This window comes from Pleurodeles waltl, chromosome 12 (assembly GCF_031143425.1).
Source record: "Pleurodeles waltl isolate 20211129_DDA chromosome 12, aPleWal1.hap1.20221129, whole genome shotgun sequence".
Lineage (NCBI taxonomy): Eukaryota > Metazoa > Chordata > Amphibia > Caudata > Salamandridae > Pleurodeles > Pleurodeles waltl.
In genome coordinates, this window is record NC_090451.1 from 3,292,965 (window position 1) to 3,320,931 (window position 27,967).

The window sequence follows — 27,967 nt, forward strand, 5'->3', positions numbered from 1 at the left end:
TCTAAACCACCCTTTACTTATTCCTTACCTGATACTTACTTCTCCTCTATATGAGGGAAGTTTTTGTTCCTTAGCTATGCCATACTGATACTTTGCCCTGTCCTTTCTTTGCTGATGATGCAAACGACTGATGTCCCGAGGATGAAGACTGACGCTGTTTGCTGATCCGTTGGATGGGTAACTATCTGATGAAAATTGTAATTGTCTGTTTGCCTTTTCTTTCTAGGTACCAACTGCTCTTTGATAGAGGCCATAGTTAGATGTTTTCCAAATTTGTGTTTGCTAAATTGTTTTGCATGAAACCCAACATGCTGATGCTAATACGAGGTTATTTAAGGTGTTCACTAAAATCTGACGCAAATAGACAAATGACTGAGTTCTTGCTTTGTTGAACCATGCACTACTGAGACTTTGCTAAGTTGCTTCTTAATAATTATGGGTTAATACTGAGCGAATATGCTCTATGCATTGATTAATTGCGTTTCTATTTGCAAATCTGAAGAGTTACTAATGAGATGAATTGCTGATGAGATTAACAGAAATGACTTTAGATTGTAACCAGTAGGGAAATAAATATCCTAACACTTAACTAAATTGGTGTGGTTATTCATGACTGAAAGATCATGGTGTGTTCACTTTATTGACTCTCATTAAAGGTTATTGATTAGCATGCTGATTAGTTATTGCGATTGTTGTTGAGATATTGATCTATTGATTTGTGATGCCAAAAGACATCTCGTACTGGGAAGTCCCCGAACCTGGTCTAAAAGGTTCATCGACCTAGGTGTGTCTCCTTGTAAGTTTACTTATCAAGGCTCTGACGCGCCTTCACTAATAAAAAGTAATCTGATCGCTTGCTGCGGAGTCATCGTCAACAAAAACTACCAAAATATTACTTCAATGTATTGTAATTACGACTGCCTCAGTTTTATGCATTACGTGAGTAGTCGGACAGCAATTTATTTAGCGCAAAAATATTTCTTGTTGATGCACGTACGTTTTTAAACTGAAGTGACATAGCTGTAGCGGCAATACTCCCAGTTTAGGTGGTTTTATAAACTAAGTTTTACTTTCTCCTACTTAAAACTTTTTGCAGAACATTGCACATTAAATGGGAAGGCAGTTTTCCTTAATTGTGTACTATTTGCTGCCTAATGTTGACATGTAAGCACACCACCAATAACTGACACCTAGAGACTCGAAAGCGCCTTACCAGTACAATATTTGTATGATATTGCACTTTAAATCCACGTACAACTGAATTAAAGCAATCTTAGCTCATTTGAGGGTAGTGTGATAGTACATCACATATGGATAGAACACGTTTGGAAAGTGTAATTTTCATGAGTACATTACATTTAACATATAAATTCAAGCTGAAGTAGGGATGGACAACAAGGTCGTATAGAGCAAAGCTGAAGACAACAAGTTACCATAACAATCAGTAAATATATGCTCTTTATTATGTTTAGACAACTATCACCTAATAGCACACATTTTGGCTACCATATTTTGTACTCCTGAAACATGGTGTTTTGAAGACGAGGTGGCCGAGGGGTTAAGGTGATGGACTGCTAATCCATTGTGCTCTGCACGCGTGGGTTCGAATCCCATCCTCGTAGGTTTATTGTTCCGTCTTTAGTTTTTAGTATGTGGTAGGGCTGGGTTAACCCTATTTTATGTGAAAGTTAAATGACATATCCCATGGTATTTCCGGCAGTACAACGGCTCAGTTTGGAAACACCGCTCAGTTGAGTACTGTGCTTAGGCATTACTGTAAACAGCGCCAGACGGGTACTGCTCATGAATCACAAAATCTTTCCTGAGGTGGAGGGTTGGTAAGTTGAGGGACGTAGATAGTTTGATTCCTTATCCTTAGAGAAAGAGAAGCAGCGCGTGTGGGACGCCAATGTAAGGGTTGCCTTCCTACGGACTCTCAGGACTGGCGCTCCCTGACACCTCCCATGGCCCGGGGCCAATCCTGACCTACTGAATGTATCACGTGCCTGCTGCTGTTGGCGTTGACTTTCCTAGGATCACTTCACAGGCTATACACCCTTATTCTCCAACTCCCCTATACAACAGAACATCTCACTTCAGAAAGCTTACAGAAACAGGTTTGCACAGGGTAGTGTGGCCGAGCGGTCTAAGGTGCTGGATTAAGGCTCCAGTCTCTTTGGAGGCGTGGGTTCAAATCCCACCGCTGCCAGTATTTTTCAACTCACAAACGTATTTTGTCTGCATCAGTGTCTCACTCTCTGCCTTCTGCACCTACGATCCACATAGCGAGAGGTGAGACTATGTAAAGTGGTTACGTATATATATAAGGGTAGCCAGACAGTGGGACCGAGCCTTCTTATTTTAAAAAACCACAACCTAAGGTGACAAGAATTGTATTGGTAAACAAACCAGCTGTCTTGAAGTCTAACTATAGAGGCGACGAGAGGGGTCACTGTGATGCTGAAAGTTCAGTGAGTGTAAACAGTAGAACGCTGTGTGATACGTTTCCTTGCAGTGATGACAGCTCGCGTTTTTAAAGCAGAGAGCAAACATACAATGGGGAAGAAGAATAAATAAGGAAAGACATATATTATATGCAGACAGTTATTATACTTTGCTTTTCACCTGTAACTCGCTCTACTGTCGGTGAATGCTGCGTTACCCTGCATAGCCAGGTCACCACAGCGGGTGTCCACAGTGTTTGGCCAAGTTACTATAGTTGTGAGCTGGTAGATGTGAGGTAGCGTGGCTGAGCAGGCTAAACTGGCTAGATTTAGGCTTCAGTCTCTCTAGAGCCGTGGGCTTGAATCCCAACATTTTAAGTTAACTTGAACCAAATACTTTTGCAAAAAAGGTTCATGTAATAAATATTCATTAGGGTCGTGGTTGTGAGTATGACACTAATGGATAAAAGTGGGACTAACAATGCTACAATTCCTGAGACTACCACTGCACTAACAGCCTGGGAGAGGTTTGAGCTGGATACAAGATACTTGCATGAGGGAACTAACTCGAAAGGGGAACTATCCACTGATGTTTTCTATCGCTTGCTGAGAGAGTATGTTGACACAATGGATGCAAAAGATTGTTTTGTGTGTACACAGATTCCTGTTTCGGTACAAGAGGGGGTTACCTATCATAGACTGTCATTAACATATGGGATACGTTGTAGTCTGTTACTAACAAGATTCTATAACCAGGAAGAGATTCAATATTTTTACTCAAATCATGATCTTGTGTTTTCTAATGTGCCTATCATAGAGGATGTGAGTGGGGTAGCTAAGTACTATAGCATAAAGTTAGTTAAAGGATTCTTTCAGGCGACATTAACAATTAGTACATCTTATGCACACCACAATAATTTGACATGTTTGCTTACACCTGTAGAGAAAAACTTTTTAGATCACACGGAAGAGAGAAGAAGGGCATTGAAGGGTAAACTAGAGAAAGGATTACAGCAACGGGCCTTTGCTAGTAGTGACGGTTATAGTGCAATTAGAGAACAAGGGAAGTTAGCTTTAGACGCACTACGTGTAGGAAAGCTTTGCATATCCAAGACCAAATCATACTATGACAATGTGTTTGTGGGAATGAGTGAATGTAAGCGTGTGTTTTTGTTTCAGAGTAAATGGACGTTCATGTTAAATGGACAGGATCCAGCAATCCCCAGGATTTATTATATATGTGGACTTAATGCTTATTACCGTCTTCCAAAGGGATAGTATGGGACATGTTATTTGGGGATAGTTTTCCCAAAGATATATCAACTTGACGATTTGAAAAGGTTAACAAAATTGACTGAATTACATCGTACTAGACATAAGAAAGAGACTGCTGCTGGTGTAGTAGGAGACATATTTGGGACGATAATTTCTTCAGTGGGAGTTATTATGAACTCCATAAAGATTCAAAAGTTGTCTACTATTGAGGATAACATGCTGACAAACTTTTCAGGGGCTATACTCCTGATGGATACTGAACTTGCTGCGGAGGGGGCTATGACTCTTCAAAACAGGCTTGCTTTAGACATTCTTTTAGTGAAAAATGGCAGTGTTTGTAGATTGCTCAATGGGTGTTATTGCTGCGCTTACATACCAGATAATAGTAATGAGATTAGAAGTATGCTTACTAACTTGACTAGGGATAGTACGGACTTGAAGGATTTGAAAGAACCAGGTGTTTGGAAAAAGGTTGGGAAAGGATTTGCTTCAGTGGGAAATTGGATTAGTAACATTTGGCATGGGATATTGTCTAAAATAATACAGGGGATATTGATTGTTATAGATTGCTTATTTGGATCATGGGTGGCATGTAAAATTAGTAAAAGAATAAAATTGAAGATTGCGAAAAATAATAGGAGGAGGGAAGAAAAACAAAGGGAAAAATTATTCAGGGCAAGATCAAAGGGGAAACCAAGAAGGGAAGAGATTGATATGAGGGAATTTTAGTATGTAAAATTAGTAGGGAAGATTTGTGTGATGACAAGAGTCATCAGAGGAGGGATTGCTGGAGTGTGTCTTTTAAAATTAATATTAACATGAAAAGCTTACAATATATTGTGTAATGAAGCTGCATAAAAAATGTGTTAACGTAGAAATAATGCACACGTTTGAAATGTGCCCACGGGGAGTGGCTACCAATGTATACGAAGACTAATGAAAGTTATTAATGCTGAATTAATTATGTACTAATGTTTTTAATTTGTATTAACATATCTAAATTGGAGTTATGTATTAGGTGTTTGTTCATTAAGCAGTAGGCCTTAGTTTAGCGAAGGTCTGTGCCTAGCTGCCTGGTCTCATATTAAACTGTCTTTTTCTAACGGGCAATGTGCTATTTTCCTGAAGGACATGAAACTGAACTTTCCCAGAAGCTAGAGATGTGTGTAGCTGTAGTAAATTCTTTCTCATGGGACCCTACTTGCTCAAGGAGACATTTTTGCTGAATGCAACAGTGTAATTTGTAACAGGTGCAAGGCTGCCTGGAGTAGGAGAAAACAATGGAACTACTGACTGTAGCGTAAAATGTTACTTTTCTTACCTGACATTCCAACCGATGAAAACGTCAATAACATGGGCCAATCAACTACATGAGAACTGTGGTTTGTGTAAAACTCCGGTGAAGATTATTGGACAGAGATGGCGATGCACCAATGATTATCCATTGAGGAATTAGGAGTAAATTAGACAGTTTTGATTTAACCACATGACCCGAGGAGAATTCAGGAATTTATTGGACATTCCACTCCAAGCCATTCTTTGCCATTCTACTGAGCCATTTAGGCCATTTCGTTTGAGACTTTGCCGTTTGTTCGCCCTGTTACTCTAAACCACCCTTTACTTATTCCTTACCTGATACTTACTTCTCCTCTATATGAGGGAAGTTCTTGTTCCTTAGCTATGCCATACTGATACTTTGCCCTGTCCTTTCTTTGCTGATGATGCAAACGACTGATGTCCCGAGGACGAAGACTGACGCTGTTTGCTGATCCGTTGGATGGGTAACTATCTGATGAAAATTGTAATTGTCTGTTTGCCTTTTCTTTCTAGGTACCAACTGCTCTTTGATAGAGGTCATAGTTAGATGTTTTCCAAATTTGTGTTTGCTAAATTGTTTTGCATGAAGCCCAACATGCTGATGCTAATACGAGGTTATTTAAGGTGTTCACTAAAATCTGACGCAAATAGACAAATGACTGAGTTCTTGCTTTGTTGAACCATGCACTACTGAGACTTTGCTAAGTTGCTTCTTAATAATAATGTGTTAATACTGAGTGAATATTCTCTATGCATTGATTAATTGCGTTTCTGATTGCAAATCTGAAGAGTTACTAATGAGATGAATTGCTGATGAGATTAACAGAAAAGACTTTAGATTGTAACCAGTAGGGAAATAAATATCCTAACACTTAACTAAATTGGTGTGGTTATTCATGACTGAAAGATCATGGTGTGTTCACTTTATTAACTCTCATTAAAGGTTATTGATTAGCATGCTGATTAGTTATTGCGATTGTTGTTGAGATATTGATCTATTGATTTGTGATGCCAAAAGACATCTCGTACTGGGAAGTCCCCGAACCTGGTCTAAAAGGTTCATCGACCTAGGCGTGTCTCTTTGTAAGTTTACTTATCAAGGCTCTGACGCGCCTTCACTAATAAAAAGTAATCTGATCGCTTGCTGTGGAGTAATCGTCAACAAAAACTACCAAAATATTACTTCAATGTATTGTAATTACGACTGCCTCAGTTTTATGCATTACGTGAGTAGTCGGACAGCAATTTATTTAGCGCAAAAATATTTCTTGTTGATGCACGTACGTTTTTAAACTGAAGTGTCATAGCTGTAGCGGCAATACTCCCAGTTTAGGTGGTTTTATAAACTAAGTTTTACTTTCTCCTACTTAAAACTTTTTGCAGAACAATGCACATTAAATGGGAAGGCAGTTTTCCTTAATTGTGTACTATTTGCAGCCTAATGTTGACATGTAAGCACACCACCAATAACTGACACCTAGAGACTCGAAAGCGCCATACCAGTACAATATTTGTATGATATTGCACTTTAAATCCACGTACAACTGAATTAAAGCAATCTTAGCTCATTTGAGGGTAGTGTGATAGTACATCACATATGGATAGAACACGTTTGGAAAGTGTAATTTTCATGATTACATTACATTTAACATATAAATTCAAGCTGAAGTAGGGATGGACAACAAGGTCGTATAGAGCAAAGCTGAAGACAACAAGTTACCATAACAATCTGTAAATATATGCTCTTTAATTGTTTAGACAACTATCACCTAATAGAACACATTTTGGCTACCATATTTTGTCCTCCTGAAACATGGTGTTTTGAAGATGAGGTGGCAAAGTGTTTAAGGCGATGGACTGCTAATCCATTGTACTCTGCACGCGTGGGTTCAAATCCCATCCTCATTGGTTTATTGTTCCGTCTTTAGTTTTTAGTATGTGGTAGGGCTGGGTTAACCCTATTTTATGTGAAAGTTAAATGACATATCCCATGGTATTTCCGGCAGTACAACGGCTCAGTTTGGAAACACCGCTCAGTTGAGTACTGTGCTTAGGCATTACTGTAAACAGCGCCAGCCGGGTTCTGCTCATGAATCACAAAATCTTTCCTGAGGTGGAGGGTTGGTAAGTTGAGGGACGTAGATAGTTTGATTCCTTATCCTTAAAGAAAGAGAAGCAGCGCGTGCGGGACGCCAATGTAAGGGTTGTCTTCCTACGGACTCTCAGGACTGGCGCTCCCTGACACCTCCCATGGCCCGGGGCCAATCCTGACCTACTGAATGTATCACGTGCCTGCTGCTGTTGGCGTTGACTTTCCTAGGATCACTTCACAGGCTATACACCCTTATTCTCCAACTCCCCTATACAACAGAACATCTCACTTCAGAAAGCTTACAGAAACAGGTTTGCACAGGGTAGTGTGGCCGAGCGGTCTAAGGCGCTGGATTAAGGCTCCAGTCTCTTTGGAGGCGTGGGTTCAAATCCCACCGCTGCCAGTATTTTTCAACTCACAAACGTATTTTGTCTGCATCAGTGTCTCACTCTTTGCCTTCTGCACCTACGATCCACATAGCGAGAGGTGAGACTATGTAAAGTGGTGACATATATATATAAGGGTAGCCAGACAGTGGGACCGAGCCTTCTTATTTTAAAAAACCACAACCTAAGGTGACAAGAATTGTATCGGTAAACAAACCAGCTGTCTTGAAGTCTAACTATAGAGGCGACGAGAGGGGTCACTGTGATGCTGAAAGTTCAGTGAGTGTAAACAGTAGAACGCTGTGTGATACGTTTCCTTGCAGTGATGACAGCTCGCGTTTCTAAAGCAGAGAGCAAACATACAATGGGGAAGAAGAATAAATAAGGAAAGACATATATTATATGCAGACAGTTATTATACTTTGCTTTTCACCTGTAACTCGCTCAACTGTCGGTGAATGCTGCGTTACCCTGCATAGCCAGGTCACCACAGCGGGTGTCCACAGTGTTTGGCCAAGTTACTATAGTTGTGAGCTTGTAGATGTGAGGTAGTGTGGCTGAGCAGGCTAAACTGGCTAGATTTAGGCTCCAGTCTCTCTGGAGCCGTGGGCTTGAATCCCAACACTTTAAGTTTACTTGAACCAAATACTTTTGCAAAAAAGGTTCATGTAATAAATATTCATTAGGGTCGTGGTTGTGAGTATGACATTAATGGATAAAAGTGGGACTAACAATGCTACAATTCCTGAGACTACCACTGCACTAACAGCCTGGGAGAGGTTTGAGCTGGATACAAGATACTTGCATGAGGGAACTAACTCGAAAGGGGAACTATCCACTGATGTTTTCTATCGCTTTCTGAGTGAGTATGTAGACACAATGGATGCAAAAGATTGTTTTGTGTGTACACAGATACCTGTTTCGGTACAAGTGGGGGTTACCTATAATAGACTGTCATTAACATATGGGATACGTTGTAGTCTGTTACTAACAAGATTCTATAACCAGGAAGAGATTCAATATTTTTACTCAAATCATGATCTTGTGTTTTCTAATGTGCCTATCATAGAGGATGTGAGTGGGGTAGCTAAGTACTATAGCATAAAGTTAGTTAAAGGATTCTTTCAGGCGACATTAACAATTATTACATCTTATGCACACCACAATAATTTGACATGTTTGCTTACACGTGTAGAGAAAAGCTTTTTAGATCACACGGAAGAGAGAAGAAGGGCATTGAAGGGTAAACTAGAGAAAGGATTACAGCAACGGGCCTTTGCTAGTAGTGACGGTTATAGTGCAATTAGAGAACAAGGGAAGTTAGCTTTAGACGCACTACATGTAGGAAAGCTTTGCATATCCAAGACCAAATCATACTATGACAATGTGTTTGTGGGAATGAGTGAATGTAAGCGTGTGTTTTTGTTTCAGAGTAAATGGACGTTCATGTTAAATGGACAGGATCCAGCAATCCCCGGGATTTATTATATATGTGGACTTAATGCTTATTACCGTCTTCCAAAGGGATAGTATGGGACATGTTATTTGGCGATAGTTTTCCCAAAGATATATCAACTTGACGATTTGAAAAGGTTACCAAAATTGTCTAAATTACATCGTACTAGACATAAGAAAGAGACTGCTGCTGGTGTAGTAGGAGACATATTTGGGACGATAATTTCTTCAGTGGGAGTTATTATGAACTCCATAAAGATTCAAAAGTTGTCTACTATTGAGGATAACATACTGACAAACTTTTCAGGGGCTATACTCCTGATGGATACTGAACTTGCTGCGGAGGGGGCTATGACTCTTCAAAACAGGCTTGCTTTAGACATTCTTTTAGTGAAAAATGGCAGAGTTTGTAGATTGCTCAATGGGTGTAATTGTTGCGCTTACATACCAGATAATAGTAATGAGATTAGAAGTATGCTTTCTAACTTGACTAGGGATAGCACGGACTTGAAGGATTTGAAAGAACCAGGTGTTTGGAAAAAGGTTGGGAAAGGATTTGCTTCATTGGGAAATTGGATTAGTAACATTTGGCATGGGATATTGTCTAAAATAATACAGGGGATATTGATTGTTATAGATTGCTTATTTGGATCATGGGTGGCATGTAAAATTAGTAAAAGAATAAAATTGAAGATGGCGAAAAATAATAGGAGGAGGGAAGAAAAACAAAGGGAAAAATTATTCAGGGCAAGATCAAAGGGGAAACCAAGAAGGGAAGAGATTGATATGAGGGAATTTTAGTATGTAAAATTAGTAGGGAAGATTTGTGTGATGACAAGAGTCATCAGAGGAGGGATTGCTGGAGTGTGTCTTTTAAAATTAATATTAACATGAAAAGCTTACAATATATTGTGTAATGAAGCTGCATAAAAAATGTGTTAACGTAGAAATAATGCACACGTTTGAAATGTGCCCACGGGGAGTGGCTACCAATGTATACGAAGACTAATGAAAGTTATTAATGCTGAATTAATTATGTACTAATGTTTTTAATTTGTATTAACATATCAAAATTGGAGTTATGTATTAGGAGTTTGTTCATTAAGGAGTAGGCCTTAGTTTAGCGAAGGTCTGTGCCTAGCTGCCTGGTCTCATATTAAACTGTCATTTTCTAACGTGCAATGTGCTATTTTCCTGAAGGACATGAAACTGTACTTTCCCAGAAGCTAGAGATGTGTGTAGCTGTATTAAATTCTTTCTCATGGGACCCTACTTGCTCAAGGAGACATTCTTGCTGAATGCAACAGTGTAATTTGTAACAGGTGCAAGGCTGCCTGGAGTAGGAGAAAACAATGGAACTACTGACTGTAGCGTAAAATGTAACTTTTCTTACCTGACATTCCAACCGATGAAAACGTCAATAACAGGGGCCAATCAACGACATGAGAACTGTGGTTTGTGTAAAACTCTGGTGAAGATTATTGGACAGAGATGGCGATGCACCAATGATTATCCATTGAGGAATTAGGAGTAAATTAGACAGTTTTGATTTAACCACATGACCCGAGGAGAAATCAGGCATTTATTGGACATTCCACTCCAAGCCATTCTTTGCCATTCTACTGAGCCATTTAGGCCATTTCGTTTGAGACTTTGCCGTTTGTTCGCCCTGTTACTCTAAACCACCCTTTACTTATTCCTTACCTGGTACTTACTTCTCCTCTATATGAGGTAAGTTCTTGTTCCTTAGCTATGCCATACTGATACTTTGCCCTGTCCTTTCTTTGCTGATGATGCAAACGACTGATGTCCCGAGGACGAAGACTGACGCTGTTTGCTGATCCGTTGGATGGGTAACTATCTGATGAAAATTGTGATTGTCTGTTTGCCTTTTCTTTCTAGGTACCAACTGCTCTTTGATAGAGGCCATAGTTAGATGTTTTCCAAATTTGTGTTTGCTAAATTGTTTTGCATGAAGCCCAACATGCTGATGCTAATACGAGGTTATTTAAGGTGTTCACTAAAATCTGACGCAAATAGACAAATGACTGAGTTCTTGCTTTGTTGAACCATGCACTACTGAGACTTTGCTAAGTTGCTTCTTAATAATTATGTGTTAATACTGAGTGAATATTCTCTATGCATTGATTAATTGCGTTTCTAATTGCAAATCTGAAGAGTTACTAATGAGATGAATTGCTGATGAGATTAACAGATATGACTTTAGATTGTAACCAGTAGGGAAATAAATATCCTAACACTTAACTAAATTGGGGTGGTTATTCTTGACTGAAAGATCATGGTGTGTTCACTTTATTAACTCTCATTAAAGGTTATTGATTAGAATGCTGATTATTTATTGCGATTGTTGTTGAGATATTGATCTATTGATTTGTGATGCCAAAAGACATCTCGTACTGGGAAGTCCCCGAACCTGGTCTAAAAGGTTCATCGACCTAGGCGTGTCTCCTTGTAAGTTTACTTATCAAGGCTCTGACGCGCCTTCACTAATAAAAAGTAATCTGATCGCTTGCTGCGGAGTCATCGTCAACAAAAACTACCAAAATATTACTTCAATGTATTGTAATTACGACTGCCTCAGTTTTATGCATTACGTGAGTATTCGGACAGCAATTTATTTAGCGCAAAAATATTTCTTGTTGATGCACGTATGTTTTTAAACTGAAGTGTCATAGCTGTAGCGGCAATACTCCCAGTTTAGGTGGTTTTATAAACTAAGTTTTACTTTCTCCTACTTAAAACTTTTTGCAGAACAATGCACATTAAATGGGAAGGCAGTTTTCCTTAATTGTGTACTGTTTGCAGCCTAATGTTGACATGTAAGCACACCACCAATAACTGACACCTGGAGACTCGAAAGCGCCATACCAGTACAATATTTGTATGATATTGCACTTTAAATCCACGTACAACTGAATTAAAGCAATCTTAGCTCATTTGAGGGTAGTGTGATAGTACATCACATATGGATAGAACACGTTTGGAAAGTGTAATTTTCATGATTACATTACATTTAACATATAAATTCAAGCTGAAGTAGGGATGGACAACAAGGTCGTATAGAGCAAAGCTGAAGACAACAAGTTACCATAACAATCTGTAAATATATGCTCTTTATTATGTTTAGACAACTATCACCAAATAGAACACATTTTGGCTACCATATTTTGTACTCCTGAAACATGGTGTTTTGAAGACGAGGTTGCAGAGTGGTTAAGGCGATGGACTTCTAATCCATTGAGCTCTGCACGCGTGGGTTCGAATCCCATCCTCGTTGGTTTATTGTTCCGTCTTTAGTTTTTAGTATGTGGTAGGGCTGGGTTAACCCTATTTTATGTGAAAGTTAAATGACATATCCCATGGTATTTCCGGCAGTACAACGGCTCAGTTTGGAAACACCGCTCAGTTGAGTACTGTGCTTAGACATTACTGTAAACAGCGCCAGCCGGGTTCTGCTCATGAGTCACAAAATCTTTCCTGAGGCGGAGGGTTAGTAAGTTGAGGGATATAGATAGTTTGATTCCTTATCCTTAAAGAAAGAGAAGCAGCGCGTGCGGGACGCCAATGTAAGGGTTGTCTTCCTACGGACTCTCAGGACTGGCGCTCCCTGACACCTCCCATGGCCCGGAACCAATCCTGACCTACTGAATGTATCACGTGCCTGCTGCTGTTGGCGTTGACTTTCCTAGGATCACTTCACAGGTTATTCACCCTTATTCTCCAACTCCCCTATACAACAGAACATCTCACTTCAGAAAGCTTACAGAAACAGGTTTGCACAGAGTAGTGTGGCTGAGCGGTCTAAGGCGCTGGATTAAGGCTCCAGTCTCTTTGGAGGCGTGGGTTCGAATCCCACCGCTGCCAGTATTTTTCAACTCACAAACGTATTTTGTCTGCATCAGTGTCTCACTCTCTGCCTTCTGCACCTACAATCCACATAGCGAGAGGTGAGACTATGTAAAGTGGTGACGTATATATATAAGGGTAGCCAGACAGCGGGACCGAGCCTTCTTATTTTAAAAAACCACAACCTAAGGTGACAAGAATTGTATCGGTAAACAAACCAGCTGTCTTGAAGTCTAACTATAGAGGCGACGAGAGGGGTCACTGTGATGCTGAAAGTTCAGTGAGTGTAAACAGTAGAACGCTGTGTGATACGTTTCCTTGCAGTGATGACAGCTCGCGTTTCTAAAGCAGAGAGCAAACATACAATGGGGAAGAAGAATAAATAAGGAAAGACATATATTATATGCAGACAGTTATTATACTTTGCTATTCACCTGTAACTCGCTCAACTGTCGGTGAATGCTGCGTTACCCTGCATAGCCAGGTCACCACAGCAGGTGTCCACAGTGTTTGGCCAAGTTACTATAGTTGTGAGATTGTAGATGTGAGGTAGCGTGGCTGAGCAAGCTAAACTGGCTAGATTTAGGCTCCAGTCTCTCAGGAGCCGTGGGCTTGAATCCCAACACTTTAAGTTTACTTGAACCAAATACTTTTGCAAAAAAGGTTCATGTAATAAATATTCATTAGGGTCGTGGTTGTGAGTATGACACTAATGGATAAAAGTGGGACTAACAATGCTACAATTCCTGAGACTACCACTGCACTAACAGCCTGGGAGAGGTTTGAGCTGGATACAAGATACTTGCATGAGGGAACTAACTCGAAAGGGGAACTATCCACTGATGTGTTCTATTGCTTGCTAATTGAGTATGTTGACACAATGGATGCAAAAGATTGTTTTGTGTGTACAGAGATTCCTGTTTCGGTACAAGAGGCGGTTACCTATCATAGACTGTCATTAACATATGGGATACGTTGTAGTCTGTTACTAACAAGATTCTATAACCAGGAAGAGATTCAGTATTTTTACTCAAATCATGATCTTGTGTTTTCTAATGTGCCTATCATAGAGGATGTGAGTGGGGTAGCTAAGTACTATAGCATAAAGTTAGTTAAAGGATTCTTTCAGGCGACATTAACAATTAGTACATCTTATGCACTCCACAATAATTTGACATGTTTGCTTACACCTGTAGAGAAAAGCTTTTTAGATTACAGGGAAGAGAGAAGAAGGGCATTGAAGGGTAAACTAGAGAAAGGATTACAGCAACGGGCCTTTGCTAGTAGTGACGGTTATAGTGCAATTAGAGAACAAGGGAAGTTAGCTTTAGACGCACTACATGTAGGAAAGCTTTGCATATCCAAGACCAAATCATACTATTACAATGTGTTTGTGGGAATGAGTGAATGTAAGCGTGTGTTTTTGTTTCAGAGTAAATGGACGTTCATGTTAAATGGACAGGATCCAGCAATCCCCGGGATTTATTACATATGTGGACTTAATGCTTATTACCATCTTCCAAAGGGATAGTATGGGACATGTTATTTGGGGATAGTTTTCCCAAAGATATATCAACTTGACGATTTGAAAAGGTTACCAAAATTGTCTGAATTACATCGTACTAGACATAAGAAAGAGACTGCTGCTGGTGTAGTAGGAGACATATTTGGGACGATAATTTCTTCAGTGGGAGTTATTATGAACTCCATAAAGATTCAAAAGTTGTCTACTATTGAGGATAACATGCTGACAAACTTTTCAGGGGCTATACTCCTGATGCATACTGAACTTGCTGCGGAGGGGGCTATGACTCTTCAAAACAGGCTTGCTTTAGACATTCTTTTAGTGAAAAATGGCAGAGTTTGTAGATTGCTCAATGGGTGTAATTGTTGCGCTTACATACCAGATAATAGTAAAGAGATTAGAAGTATGCTTACTAACTTGACTAGGGATAGTACGGACTTGAAGGATTTGAAAGAACCAGGTGTTTGGAAAAAGGTTGGGAAAGGATTTGCTTCAGTGGGAAATTGGATTAGTAACATTTGGCATGGGATATTGTCTAAAATAATACAGGGGATAATGATTGTTATAGATTGCTTATTTGGATCATGGGTGGCATGTAAAATTAGTAAAAGAATAAAATTGAAGATGGCGAAAAATAATAGGAGGAGGGAAGAAAAACAAAGGGAAAAATTATTCAGGGCAAGATCAAAGGGGAAACCAAGAAGGGAAGAGATTGATATGAGGGAATTTTAGTATGTAAAATTAGTAGGGAAGATTTGTGTGATGACAAGAGTCATCAGAGGAGGGATTGCTGGAGTGTGTCTTTTAAAATGAATATTAACATGAAAAGCTTACAATATATTGTGTAATGAAGCTGCATAAAAAATGTGTTAACGTAGAAATAATGCACACGTTTGAAATGTGCCCACGGGGATTGGCTACCAATGTATACGAAGACTAATGAAAGTTATTAATGCTGAATTAATTATGTACTAATGTTTTTAATTTGTATTAACATATCAAATTTGGAGTTATTTATTAGGAGTTTGTTCATTAAGCAGTAGGCCTTAGTTTAGCGAAGGTCTGTGCCTAGCTGCCTGGTCTCATATTAAACTGTCTTTTTCTAACGTGCAATGTGCTATTTTCCTGAAGCACATGAAACTGTACTTTCCCAGAAGCTAGAGATGTGTGTAGCTGTAGTAAATTCTTTCTCATGGGACCCTACTTGCTCAAGGAGACATTCTTGCTGAATGCAACAGTGTAATTTGTAACAGGTGCAAGGCTGCCTGGAGTAGGAGAAAACAATGGAACTACTGACTGTAGCGTAAAATGTAACTTTTCTTACCTGTCATTCCAACCGATGAAAACGTCAATAACATGGGCCAATCAACGACATGAGAACTGTGGTTTGTGTAAAACTCTGGTGATGATTATTGGACAGAGATGGCGATGCACCAATGATTATCCATTGAGGAATTAGGAGTAAATTAGACAGCTTTGATTTAACCACATGACCCGAGGAGAAATCAGGCATTTATTGGACATTCCACTCCAAGCCATTCTTTGCCATTCTACTGAGCCATTTAGGCCATTTAGTTTGAGACTTTGCCGTTTGTTCGCCCTGTTACTCTAAACCACCCTTTACTTATTCCTTACCTGATACTTACTTCTCCTCTATATGAGGGAAGTTCTTGTTCCTTAGCTATGCCATACTGATACTTTGCCCTGTCCTTTCTTTGCTGATGATGCAAACGACTGATGTCCCGAGGACGAAGACTGACGCTGTTTGCTGATCCGTTGGATGGGTAACTATCTTATGAAAATTGTAATTGTCTCTTTGCCTTTTCTTTCTAGGTACCAACTGCTCTTTGATAGAGGCCATAGTTAGATGTTTTCCAAATTTGTTTTTGCTAAATTGTTTTGCATGAAGCCCAACATGCTGATGCTAATACGAGGTTATTTAAGGTGTTCACTAAAATCTGACGCAAATAGACAAATGACTGAGTTCTTGCTTTGTTGAACCATTGCGTTTCTAATTGCAAATCTGAAGAGTTACTAATGAGATGAATTGCTGATGAGATTAACAGAAATGACTTTAGATGTAACCAGTAGGGAAATAAATATCCTAACACTTAACTAAATTGGTGTGGTTATTCATGACTGAAAGATCATGGTGTGTTCACTTTATTGACTCTCATTAAAGGTTATTGATTAGCATGCTGATTAGTTATTGCGATTGTTGTTGAGATATTGATCTATTGATTTGTGATGCCAAAAGACATCTCGTACTGGGAAGTCCCCGAACCTGGTCTAAAAGGTTCATCGACCTAGGCGTGTCTCCTTGTAAGTTTACTTATCAAGGCTCTGACGCGCCTTCACTAATAAAAAGTAATGCTGATCGCTTGCTGCGAGTCATCGTCAATAAAAACTACCAAAATATTACTTCAATGTATTGTAATTACGACTGCCTCAGTTTTATGCATTACGTGAGTAGTCGGACAGCAATTTATTTAGCGCAAAAATATTTCTTGTTGATGTACGTACGTTTTTAAACTGAAGTGTCATAGCTGTAGCGGCAATACTCCCAGTTTAGGTGGTTTTATAAACTAAGTTTTACTTTCTCCTACTTAAAACTTTTTGCAGAACAATGCACATTAAATGGGAAGGCAGTTTTCCTTAATTGTGTACTATTTGCTGCCTAATGTTGACATGTAAGCACACCACCAATAACTGACACCTAGAGACTTGAAAGCGCCATACCAGTACAATATTTGTATGATATTGCACTTTAAATCCACGTACAACTGAATTAAAGCAATCTTAGCTCATTTGAGGGTAGTGTGATAGTACATCACATATGGATAGAACACGTTTGGAAAGTGTAATTTTCATGATTACATTACATTTAACATATAAATTCAAGCTGAAGTAGGGATGGACAACAAGGTCGTATAGAGCAAAGCTGAAGACAACAAGTTACCATAACAATCTGTAAATATATGCTCTTTATTATGTTTAGAAAACTATCACCTATTAGAACACATTTTGGCTACCATATTTTGTACTCCTGAAAGATGGTGTTTTGAAGACGAGGTGGCCGAGTGGTTATGGTGATGGACTGCTAATCCATTGTGCTCTGCACGCGTGGGTTCGAATCCCATCCTTGTCGGTTTATTGTTCCGTCCTTAGTTTTTAGTATGTGGTAGGGCTGGATTAACCCTATTTTATGTGAAAGTTAAATGACATATCCCATGGTATTTCCGGCAGTACAACGGCTCAGTTTGGAAACACCGCTCAGTTGAGTACTGTGCTTAGGCATTACTGTAAACAGCGCCAGCCGGGTTCTGCTCATGAATCACAAAATCTTTCCTGAGGCGGAGGGTTGGTAAGTTGAGGGATGTAGATAGCTTGATTCCTTATCCTTAAAGAAAGAGAAGCAGCCCGTGCGGGACGCCAATGTAAGGGTTGTCTTCCTACGGACTCTCAGGACTGGCGGTCCCTGACACCTCCCATGGCCCGGGACCAATCCTGACCTACTGAATGTATCACGTGCCTGCTGCTGTTGGCGTTGACTTTCCTAGGATCACTTCACAGGCTATACACCCTTATTCTCCAACTCCCCTATACAACAGAACATCTCACTTCAGAAAGCTTACAGAAACAAGTTTGCACAGGGTAGTGTGGCTGAGCGGTCTAATGCGCTGGATTAAGGCTCCAGTCTCTTTGGAGGCGTGTGTTCTAATCCCACCGCTGCCAGTATTTTTCAACTCACAAACGTATTTAGTCTGCATCAGTGTCTCACTCTCTGCCTTCTGCACCTACGCTCCACATAGCGAGAGGTGAGACTATGTAAAGTGGTGACGTATATATATAAGGGTAGCCAGACAGTGGGACCGAGCCTTCTTATTTTAAAAAACAACAACCTAAGGTGACAAGAATTGTATCGGTAAACAAACCAGCTGTCTTGAAGTCTAACTATAGAGGCGACGAGAGGGGTCACTGTGATGCTGAAAGTTCAGTGAGAGTAAACAGTAGAACGCTGTGTGATACGTTTCCTTGCAGTGATGACAGCTCGCGTTTCTAAAGCAGAGAGCAAACATACAATGGGGAAGAAGAATAAATAAGGAAAGACATATATTATATGCAGACAGTTAATATACTTTGCTTTTCACCTGTAACTCGCTCAACTGTCGGTGAATGCTGCGTTACCCTGCATAGCCAGGTCACCACTGCGGGTGTCCACAGTGTTTGGCCAAGTTACTATAGTTGTGCGCTTGTAGATGTGAGGTAGCGTGGCTGAGCAGGCTAAACTGGCTAGATTTAGGCTCCAGTCTCTCTGGAGCCTTGGGCTTGAATCCCATCACTTTAAGTTTACTTGAACCAAATACTTTTGCAAAAAAGGTTCATGTAATAAATATTCATTAGGGTCATGGTTGTGAGTATGACACTAATGGATAAAAGTGGGACTAACAATGCTACAATTCCTGAGACTACCACTGCACTAATAGCCTGGGAGAGGTTTGAGCTGGATACAAAATACTTGCATGAGGGAACAAACTCGAAAGGGGAACTATCCACTGATGTTTTCTATCGCTTGCTGAGTGAGTATGTTGACACAATGGATGCAAAAGATTGTTTTGTGTGTACACAGATTCCTGTTTCGGTACAATAGGGGGTTACCTATCATAGACTGTCATTAACATATGGGATACGTTGTAGTCTGTTACTAACAAGATTCTATAACCAGGAAGAGATTCAATATTTTTACTCAAATCATGATCTTGTGTTTTCTAATGTGCCTATCATAGAGGATGTGAGTGGGGTAGCTAAGTACTATAGCATAAAGTTAGTTAAAGGATTCTTTCAGGCGACATTAACAATTAGTACATCTTATGCACACCACAATAATTTGACATGTTTGCTTACACCTGTAGAGAAAAGCTTTTTAGATCACACGGAAGAGAGAAGAAGGGCATTGAAGGGTAAACTAGAGAAAGGATTACAGCGACGGGCCTTTGCTAGTAGTGACGGTTATAGTGCAATTAGAGAACAAGGGAAGTTAGATTTAGACGCACTACATGTAGGAAAGCTTTGCATATCCAAGACCAAATCATACTATGACAATGTGTTTGTGGGAATGAGTGAATGTAAGCGTGTGTTTTTGTTTCAGAGTAAATGGACGTTCATGTTAAATGGACAGGATCCAGCAATCCCTGGGATTTATTATATATGTGGACTTAATGCTTATTACCGTCTTCCAAAGGGATAGTATGGGACATGTTATTTGGGGATAGTTTTCCCAAAGATATATCAACTTGACGATTTGAAAAGGTTACCAAAATTGTCTGAATTACATCGTACTAGACACAAGAAAGAGATTGCTGCTGGTGTAGAAGGAGACATATTTGGGACGACAATTTCTTCAGTGGGAGTTATTATGAACTCCATAAAGATTCAAAAGCTGTCTACTATTGAGGATAACATGCTGACAAACTTTTCAGGGGCTATACTCCTGATGGATACTGAACTTGCTGCGGAGGGGGCTATGACTCTTCAAAACAGGCTTGCTTTAGACATTCTTTCAGTGAAAAATGGCAGAGTTTGTAGATTGCTCAATGGGTGTAATTGTTACGCTCACATACCAGATAATAGTAATGAGATTAGAAGTATGCTTACTAACTTGACTAGGGATAGTACGGACTTGAAGGATTTGAAAGAACCAGGTGTTTGGAAAAAGGTTGGGAAAGGATTTGCTTCAGTGGGAAATTGGATTAGTAACATTTGGCATGGGATATTGTCTAAAATAATACAGGGGATATTGATTTTTATAGATTGCTTATTTGGATCATGGGTGGCATGTAAAATTAGTAAAACAATAAAATTGAAGATGGCGAAAAATAATAGGAGGAGGGAAGAAAAACAAAGGGAAAAATTATTCAGGGCAAGATCAAAGGGGAAACCAAGAAGGGAAGAGATTGATATGAGGGAATTTTAGTATGTAAAATTAGTAGGGAAGATTTGTGTGATGACAAGAGTCATCAGAGGAGGGATTGCTGGAGTGTGTCTTTTAAAATTAATATTAACATGAAAAGCTTACAATATATTGTGTAATGAAGCTGCATTAAAAATGTGTTAACGTAGAAATAATGCACACGTTTGAAATGTGCCCACGGGGAGTGGCTACCAATGTATACGAAGACTAATGAAAGTTATTAATGCTGAATTAATTATGTACTAATGTTTTTAATTTGTATTAAAATATCAAAATTGGAGTTATGTATTAGGAGTTTGTTCATTAAGCAGTAGGCCTTAGTTTAGCGAAGGTCTGTGCCTAGCTGCCTGGTCTCATATTAAACTGTCTTTTTCTAACGTGCAATGTGCTATTTTCCTGAAGGACATGAAACTGTACTTTCCCAGAAGCTAGAGATGTGTGTAGCTGTAGTAAATTCTTTCTCATGGGACCCTACTTGCTCAAGGAGACTTTCTTGCTGAATGCAACAGTGTAATCTGTAACAGGTGCAAGGCTGCCTGGAGTAGGAGAAAACAATGGAACTACTGACTGTAGCGTAAAATGTAACTTTTCTTACCTGACATTCCAACCAATGAAAACGTCAATAACATGGGCCAATCAACGACATGAGAACTGTGGTTTGTGTAAAACTCTGGTGAAGATTATTGGACAGAGATGGCGATGCACCAATGATTATCCATTGAGGAATTAGGAGTAAATTAGACAGTTTTGATTTAACCACATGACCCGAGGAGAAATCAGGCATTTATTGGACATTCCACTCCAAGCCATTCTTTGCCATTCTACTGAGCCATTTAGGCCATTTCATTTGAGACTTTGCCGTTTGTTCGCCCTGTTACTCTAAACCACCCTTTACTTATTCCTTACCTGATACTTACTTCTCCTCTATATGAGGGAAGTTCTTGTTCCTTGGCTATGCCATACTGATACTTTGCCCTGTCCTTTCTTTGCTGATGATGCAAACGACTGATGTCCCGAAGACGAAGACTGACGCTGTTTGCTGATCCGTTGGATGGGTAACTATCTGATGAAAATTGTAATTGTCTGTTTGCCTTTTCTTTCTAGGTACCAACTGCTCTTTGATAGAGGCCATAGTTAGATGTTTTCCAAATTTGAGTTTGCTAAATTGTTATGCATGAAGCCCAACATGCTGATGCTAATACGAGGTTATTTAAGGTGTTCACTAAAATCTGACGTAAATAGACAAATGACTGAGTTCTTGCTTTGTTGAACCATGCACTACTGAGACTTTGCTAAGTTGCTTCTTAATAATTATGTGTTAATACTGAGTGAATATTTTCTATGCATTGATTAATTGCGTTTCTAATTGCAAATCTGAAGAGTTACTAATGAGATGAATTGCTGATGAGATTAACAGAAATGACTTTAGATTGTAACCAGTAGGGAAATAAATATCCTAACACTTAACTAAATTGGTGTGGTTATTCATGACTGAAAGATCATGGTGTGTTCACTTTATTGACTCTCATTAAAGGTTATTGATTAGCATGCTGATTAGTTATTGCGATTGTTGTTGAGATATTGATCTATTGATTAGTGATGCCAAAAGACATCTCGTACTGGGAAGTCCCCGAACCTGGTCTAAAAGGTTCATCGACCTAGGCGTGTCTCCTTGTAAGTTTACTTATCAAGGCTCTGACGCGCCTTCACTAATAAAAAGTAATCTGATCGCTTGCTGCGGAGTCATCGTCAACAAAAACTACCAAAATATAACTTCAATGTATTGTAATTACGACTGCCTCAGTTTTATGCATTACGTGAGTAGTCGGACAGCAATTTATTTAGCGCAAAAATATTTCTTGTTGATGCACGTACGTTTTTAAACTGAAGTGTCATAGCTGTAGCGGCAATACTCCCAGTTTAGGTGGTTTTATAAACTAAGTTTTACTTTCTCCTACTTAAAACTTTTTGCAGAACAATGCACATTAAATGGGAAGGCAGTTTTCCTTAATTGTGTACTATTTGCTGCCTAATGTTGACATGTAAGCACACCACCAATAACTGACACCTAGAGACTCGAAAGCGCCATACCAGTACAATATTTGCATGATATTGCACTTTAAATCCACGTACAACTGAATTAAAGCAATCTTAGCTCATTTGAGGGTAGTGTGATAGTACATCACATATGGATAGAACACGTTTGGAAAGTGTAGTTTTCATGATTACATTACATTTAACATATAAATTCAAGCTGAAGTAGGGATGGACAACAAGGTCGTATAGAGCAAAGCTGAAGACAACAAGTTACCATAACAATCTGTAAATATATGCTCTTTATTATGTTTAGACAACTATCACCTAATAGAACACATTTTGGCTACCATATTTTGTACTCCTGAAACATGGTGTTTTTGAAGACGAGGTGGCCGAGTGGTTAAGGCGATGGACTGCTAATCCATTGTGCTCTGCACGCGTGGGTTCGAATCCCATCCTCGTCGGTTTATTGTTCCGTCTTTAGTTTTTAGTATGTGGTAGGGCTGGGTTAACCCTATTTTATGTGAAAGTTAAATGACATATCCCATGGTATTTCCGGCAGTACAACGGCTCAGTTTGGAAACACCGCTCCGTTGAGTACTGTGCTTAGGCATTACTGTAAACAGCGCCAGCCGGGTTCTGCTCATGAATCACAAAATCTTTCCTGAGGCGGAGGGTTGGTAAGTTGAGGGACATAGATAGTTTGATTCCTTATCCTTAAAGAAAGAGAAGCAGCGCGTGCGGGACGCCAATGTAAGGGTTGTCTTCCTACGGACTCTCAGGACTGGCGCTCCCTGACACCTCCCATGGCCCGGGGCCAATCCTGACCTACTGAATGTATCACGTGCCTGCTGCTGTTGGCGTTGACTTTCCTAGGATCACTTCACAGGCTATACACCCTTATTCTCCAACTCCCCTGTACAACAGAACATCTCACTTCAGAAAGCTTACAGAAACAGGTTTGCACAGGGTAGTGTGGCTGAGCGGTCTAAGGCGCTGGATTAAGGCTCCAGTCTCTTTAGAGGCGTGGGTTCGAATCCCACCGCTGCCAGTATTTTTCAACTCACAAACGTATTTTGTCTGCATCAGTGTCTCACTCTCTGCCTTCTGCACCTACGATCCACATAGCGAGAGGTGAGACTATGTAAAGTGGTGACGTATATATATAAGGGTAGCCAGACAGTGGGACCGAGCCTTCTTATTTTAAAAAACCACAACCTAAGGTGACAAGAATTGTATCGGTAAACAAACCAGCTGTCTTGAAGTCTAACTATAGAGGCGACGAGAGGGGTCACTGTGATGCTTAAAGTTCAGTGAGTGAAAACAGTAGAACGCTGTGTGATACGTTTCCTTGAAGTGATGACAGCTCGCGTTTCTAAAGCAGAGAGCAAACATACAATGGGGAAGAAGAATAAATAAGGAAAGACATATATTATATGCAGACAGTTATTATACTTTGCTTTTCACCTGTAACTCGCTCAACTGTCGGTGAATGCTGCGTTACCCTGCATAGCCAGGTCACCACAGCGGGTGTCCACAGTGTTTGACCAAGTTACTATAGTTGTGAGCTTGTAGATGTGAGGCAGCATGGCTGAGCAGGCTAAACTGGCTAGATTTAGGCTCCAGTCTCTCTGGAGCCATGTGCTTGAATCCCAACACTTTAAGTTTACTTGAACCAAATACTTTTGCAAAAAAGGTTCATGTAATAAATATTCATTACGGTCGTGGTTGTGAGTATGACACTAATGGATAAAAGTGGGACTAACAATGCTACAATTCCTGAGACTACCACTGCACTAACAGCCTGGGAGAGGTTTGAGCTGGATACAAGATACTTGCATGAGGGAACTAACTCGAAAGGGGAACTATCCACTGATGTTTTCTATCGCTTGCTGAGTGAGTATGTTGACACAATGGATGCAAAAGATTGTTTTGTGTGTACACAGATTCCTGTTTCGGTACAAGAGGGGGTTACCTATCATAGACTGTCATTAACATATGGGATACGTTGTAGTCTGTTACTAACAAGATTCTATAACCAGGAAGAGATTCAATATTTTTACTCAAATCATGATCTTGTGTTTTCTAATGTGCCTATCATAGAGGATGTGAGTGGGGTAGCTAAGTACTATAGCATAAAGTTAGTTAAAGGATTCTTTCAGGCGACATTAACAATTAGTACATCTTATGCACACCACAATAATTTGACATGTTTGCTTACACCTGTAGAGAAAAGCTTTTTAGATCACACGGAAGAGAGAAGAAGGGCATTGAAGGATAAACTAGAGAAAGGATTACAGCAACGGGCCTTTGCTAGTAGTGACGGTTATAGTGCAATTAGAGAACAAGGGAAGTTAGCTTTAGACGCACTACATGTAGGAAAGCTTTGCATATCCAAGACCAAATCATACTATGACAATGTGTTTGTGGGAATGAGTGAATGTAAGCGTGTGTTTTTGTTTCAGAGTAAATGGACGTTCATGTTAAATGGACAGGATCCAGCAATCCCCGGGATTTATTATATATGTGGACTTAATGCTTATTACCGTCTTCCAAAGGGATAGTATGGGACATGTTATTTGGGGATAGTTTTCCCAAAGATATATCAACTTGACGATTTGAAAAGGTTACCAAAATTGTCTGAATTACATCGTACTAGACATAAGAAAGAGACTGCTGCTGGTGTAGTAGGAGACATATTTGGGACGATAATTTCTTCAGTGGGAGTTTTTATGAACTCCATAAAGATTCAAAAGTTGTCTACTATTGAGGATAACATGCTGACAAACTTTTCAGGGGCTATACTCCTGATGGATACTGAACTTGCTGCGGAGGGGGCTATGACTCTTCAAAACATGCTTGCTTTAGACATTCTTTTAGTGAAAAATGGCAGAGTTTGTAGATTGCTCAATGGGTATAATTGTTGCGCTTACATACCAGATAACAGTAATGAGATTAGAAGTATGCTTACTAACTTGACTAGGGATAGTACGGACTTGAAGGATTTGAAAGAACCAGGTGTTTGGAAAAAGGTTGGGAAAGGATTTGCTTCAGTGGGAAACTGGATTAGTAACATTTGGCATGGGATATTGACTAAAATAATACAGGGGATATTGATTGTTATAGATTGCTTATTTGGATCATGGGTGGCATGTCAAATTAGTAAAATAATAAAATTTAAGATAGCGAAAAATAATAGGAGGAGGGAAGAAAAACAAAGGGAAAAATTATTCAGGGCAAGATCAAAGAGGAAACCAAGAAGGGAAGAGATTGATATGAGGGAATTTTAGTATGTAAAATTAGAAGGGAAGATTTGTGTGATAGCAAGAGTCATCAGAGGAGGGATTGCTGGAGTGTGTCTTTTAAAATTAATCTTAACATGAAAAGCTTACAATATATAGTGTAATGAAGCTGCATAAAAAATGTGTTAATGTAGAAATAATGCACACGTTTAAAAATGTGCCCACGGGGAGTGGCTACCAATGTATACGAAGACTAATGAAAGTTATTAATGCTGAATTAATTATGTACTAATTTTTTTAATTTGTATTAACATATCAAAATTGGAGTTATGTATTAGGAGTTTGTTCATTAAGCAGTAGGCCTTAGTTTAGCGAAGGTCTGTGCCTAGCTGCCTGGTCTCATATTAAACTGTCTTTTTCTAACGTGCAATGTGCTATTTTCCTGAAGGACATGAAACTGTACTTTCCCAGAAGCTAGAGATGTGTGTAGCTGTAGTAAATTCTTTCTCATGGGACCCTACTTGCTCAAGGAGACATTCTTGCTGAATGCAACAGTGTAATTTGTAACAGGTGCAAGGCTGCCTGGAGTAGGAGAAAACAATGGAACTACTGACTGTAGCGTAAAATGTAACTTTTCTTACCTGACATTCCAACCGATGAAAACGTCAATAACATGGGCCAATCAACGACATGAGAACTGTGGTTTGTGTAAAACTCTGGTGAAGATTATTGGACAGAGATGGCGATGCACCAATGATTATCCATTGAGGAATTAGGAGTAAATTAGACAGTTTTGATTTAACCACATGACCCGAGGAGAAATCAGGCATTTATTGGACATTCCACTCCAAGCCATTCTTTGCCATTCTACTGAGCCATTTAGGCCATTTCGTTTGAGACTTTGCCGTTTGTTCGCCCTGTTACTCTAAACCACCCTTTACTTATTCCTTACCTGATACTTACTTCTCCTCTATATGAGGGAAGTTCTTGTTCCTTAGCTATGCCATACTGATACTTTGCCCTGTCCTTTCTTTGCTGATGATGCAAACGACTGATGTCCCGAGGACGAAGACTGACGCTGTTTGCTGATCCGTTGGATGGGTAACTATCTTATGAAAATTGTAATTGTCTCTTTGCCTTTTCTTTCTAGGTACCAACTGCTCTTTGATAGAGGCCATAGTTAGATGTTTTCCAAATTTGTGTTTGCTAAAGTGTTTTGCATGAAGCCCAACATGCTGATGCTAATACGAGGTTATTTAAGGTGTTCACTAAAATCTGACGCAAATAGACAAATTACTGAGTTCTTGCTTTGTTGAACCATGCACTACTGAGACTTTGCTAAGTTGCTTCTTAATAATTATGTGTTAATACTGAGTGAATATTCTCTATGCATTGATTAATTGCGTTTCTAATTGCAAATCTGAAGAGTTACTAATGAGATGAATTGCTGATGAGATTAACAGAAATGACTTTAGATTGTAACCAGTAGGGAAATAAATATCCTAACACTTAACTAAATTGGTGTGGTTATTCATGACTGAAAGATCATGGTGTGTTCACTTTATTGACTCTCATTAAAGGTTATTGATTAGCATGCTGATTAGTTATTGCGATTGTTGTTGAGATATTGAGCTATTGATTTGTGATGCCAAAAGACATCTCGTACTGGGACGTCCCCGAACCAAGTCTAAAAGGTTCATCGACCTAGGATGTCTCCTTGTAAGTTTACTTATCAAGGCTCTGACGCGCCTTCACTAATAAAAAGTAATCTGATCACTTGCTGCGGAGTCATCGTCAACAAAAACTACCAAAATATTACTTCAATGTATTGTAATTACGACTGCCTCAGTTTTATGCATTACGTGAGTAGTCGGACAGCAATTTATTTAGCGCAAAAATATTTCTTGTTGATGCACGTACGTTTTTAAACTGAAGTGTCATAGCTGTAGCGGCAATACTCCCAGTTCAGGTGGTTTTATAAACTAAGTTTTACTTTCTCCTACTTAAAACTTTTTGCAGAACAATGCACATTAAATGGGAAGGCAGTTTTCCTTAATTGTGTACTATTTGCTGCCTAATGTTGACATGTAAGCACACCACCAATAACTGACACCTAGAGACTCGAAAGCGCCATACCAGTACAATATTTGTATGATATTGCACTTTAAATCCACGTACAACTGAATTAAAGCAATTTTAGCTCATTTGAGGCTAGTGTGATAGTACATCACATATGGATAGAACACGTTTGGAAAGTGTAATTTTCATGATTACATTACATTTAACATATAAATTCAAGCTGAAGTAGGGATGGACAACAAGGTCGTATAGAGCAAAGCTGAAGACAACAAGTTAC

At 39.4% G+C, this 27,967-nt stretch overlaps 8 non-coding genes across 8 annotated transcripts; all 8 read left to right on the forward strand.

Moving 5' to 3' along the window:
• Positions 1 to 1,540: 1,540 nt before the first annotated feature.
• TRNAS-GCU (transfer RNA serine (anticodon GCU)) lies at positions 1,541 to 1,622 on the forward strand. Its single transcript has one exon. It is a non-coding gene; the product is annotated as a tRNA-Ser (tRNA).
• Positions 1,623 to 2,127: 505 nt separating this feature from the next.
• Positions 2,128 to 2,209, forward strand: TRNAL-AAG (transfer RNA leucine (anticodon AAG)). The gene has a single exon. It is a non-coding gene; the product is annotated as a tRNA-Leu (tRNA).
• Positions 2,210 to 7,449: 5,240 nt separating this feature from the next.
• TRNAL-AAG (transfer RNA leucine (anticodon AAG)) lies at positions 7,450 to 7,531 on the forward strand. The gene has a single exon. It is a non-coding gene; the product is annotated as a tRNA-Leu (tRNA).
• Positions 7,532 to 12,185: 4,654 nt separating this feature from the next.
• TRNAR-UCU (transfer RNA arginine (anticodon UCU)) lies at positions 12,186 to 12,267 on the forward strand. The gene has a single exon. It is a non-coding gene; the product is annotated as a tRNA-Arg (tRNA).
• Positions 12,268 to 12,772: 505 nt separating this feature from the next.
• Positions 12,773 to 12,854, forward strand: TRNAL-AAG (transfer RNA leucine (anticodon AAG)). Its single transcript has one exon. It is a non-coding gene; the product is annotated as a tRNA-Leu (tRNA).
• A 4,573-nt stretch (positions 12,855 to 17,427) lies between these two features.
• On the forward strand, positions 17,428 to 17,509 carry TRNAS-GCU (transfer RNA serine (anticodon GCU)). The gene has a single exon. It is a non-coding gene; the product is annotated as a tRNA-Ser (tRNA).
• Positions 17,510 to 22,751: 5,242 nt separating this feature from the next.
• TRNAS-GCU (transfer RNA serine (anticodon GCU)) lies at positions 22,752 to 22,833 on the forward strand. The gene has a single exon. It is a non-coding gene; the product is annotated as a tRNA-Ser (tRNA).
• A 505-nt stretch (positions 22,834 to 23,338) lies between these two features.
• TRNAL-AAG (transfer RNA leucine (anticodon AAG)) lies at positions 23,339 to 23,420 on the forward strand. The gene has a single exon. It is a non-coding gene; the product is annotated as a tRNA-Leu (tRNA).
• Positions 23,421 to 27,967: the final 4,547 nt, after the last annotated feature.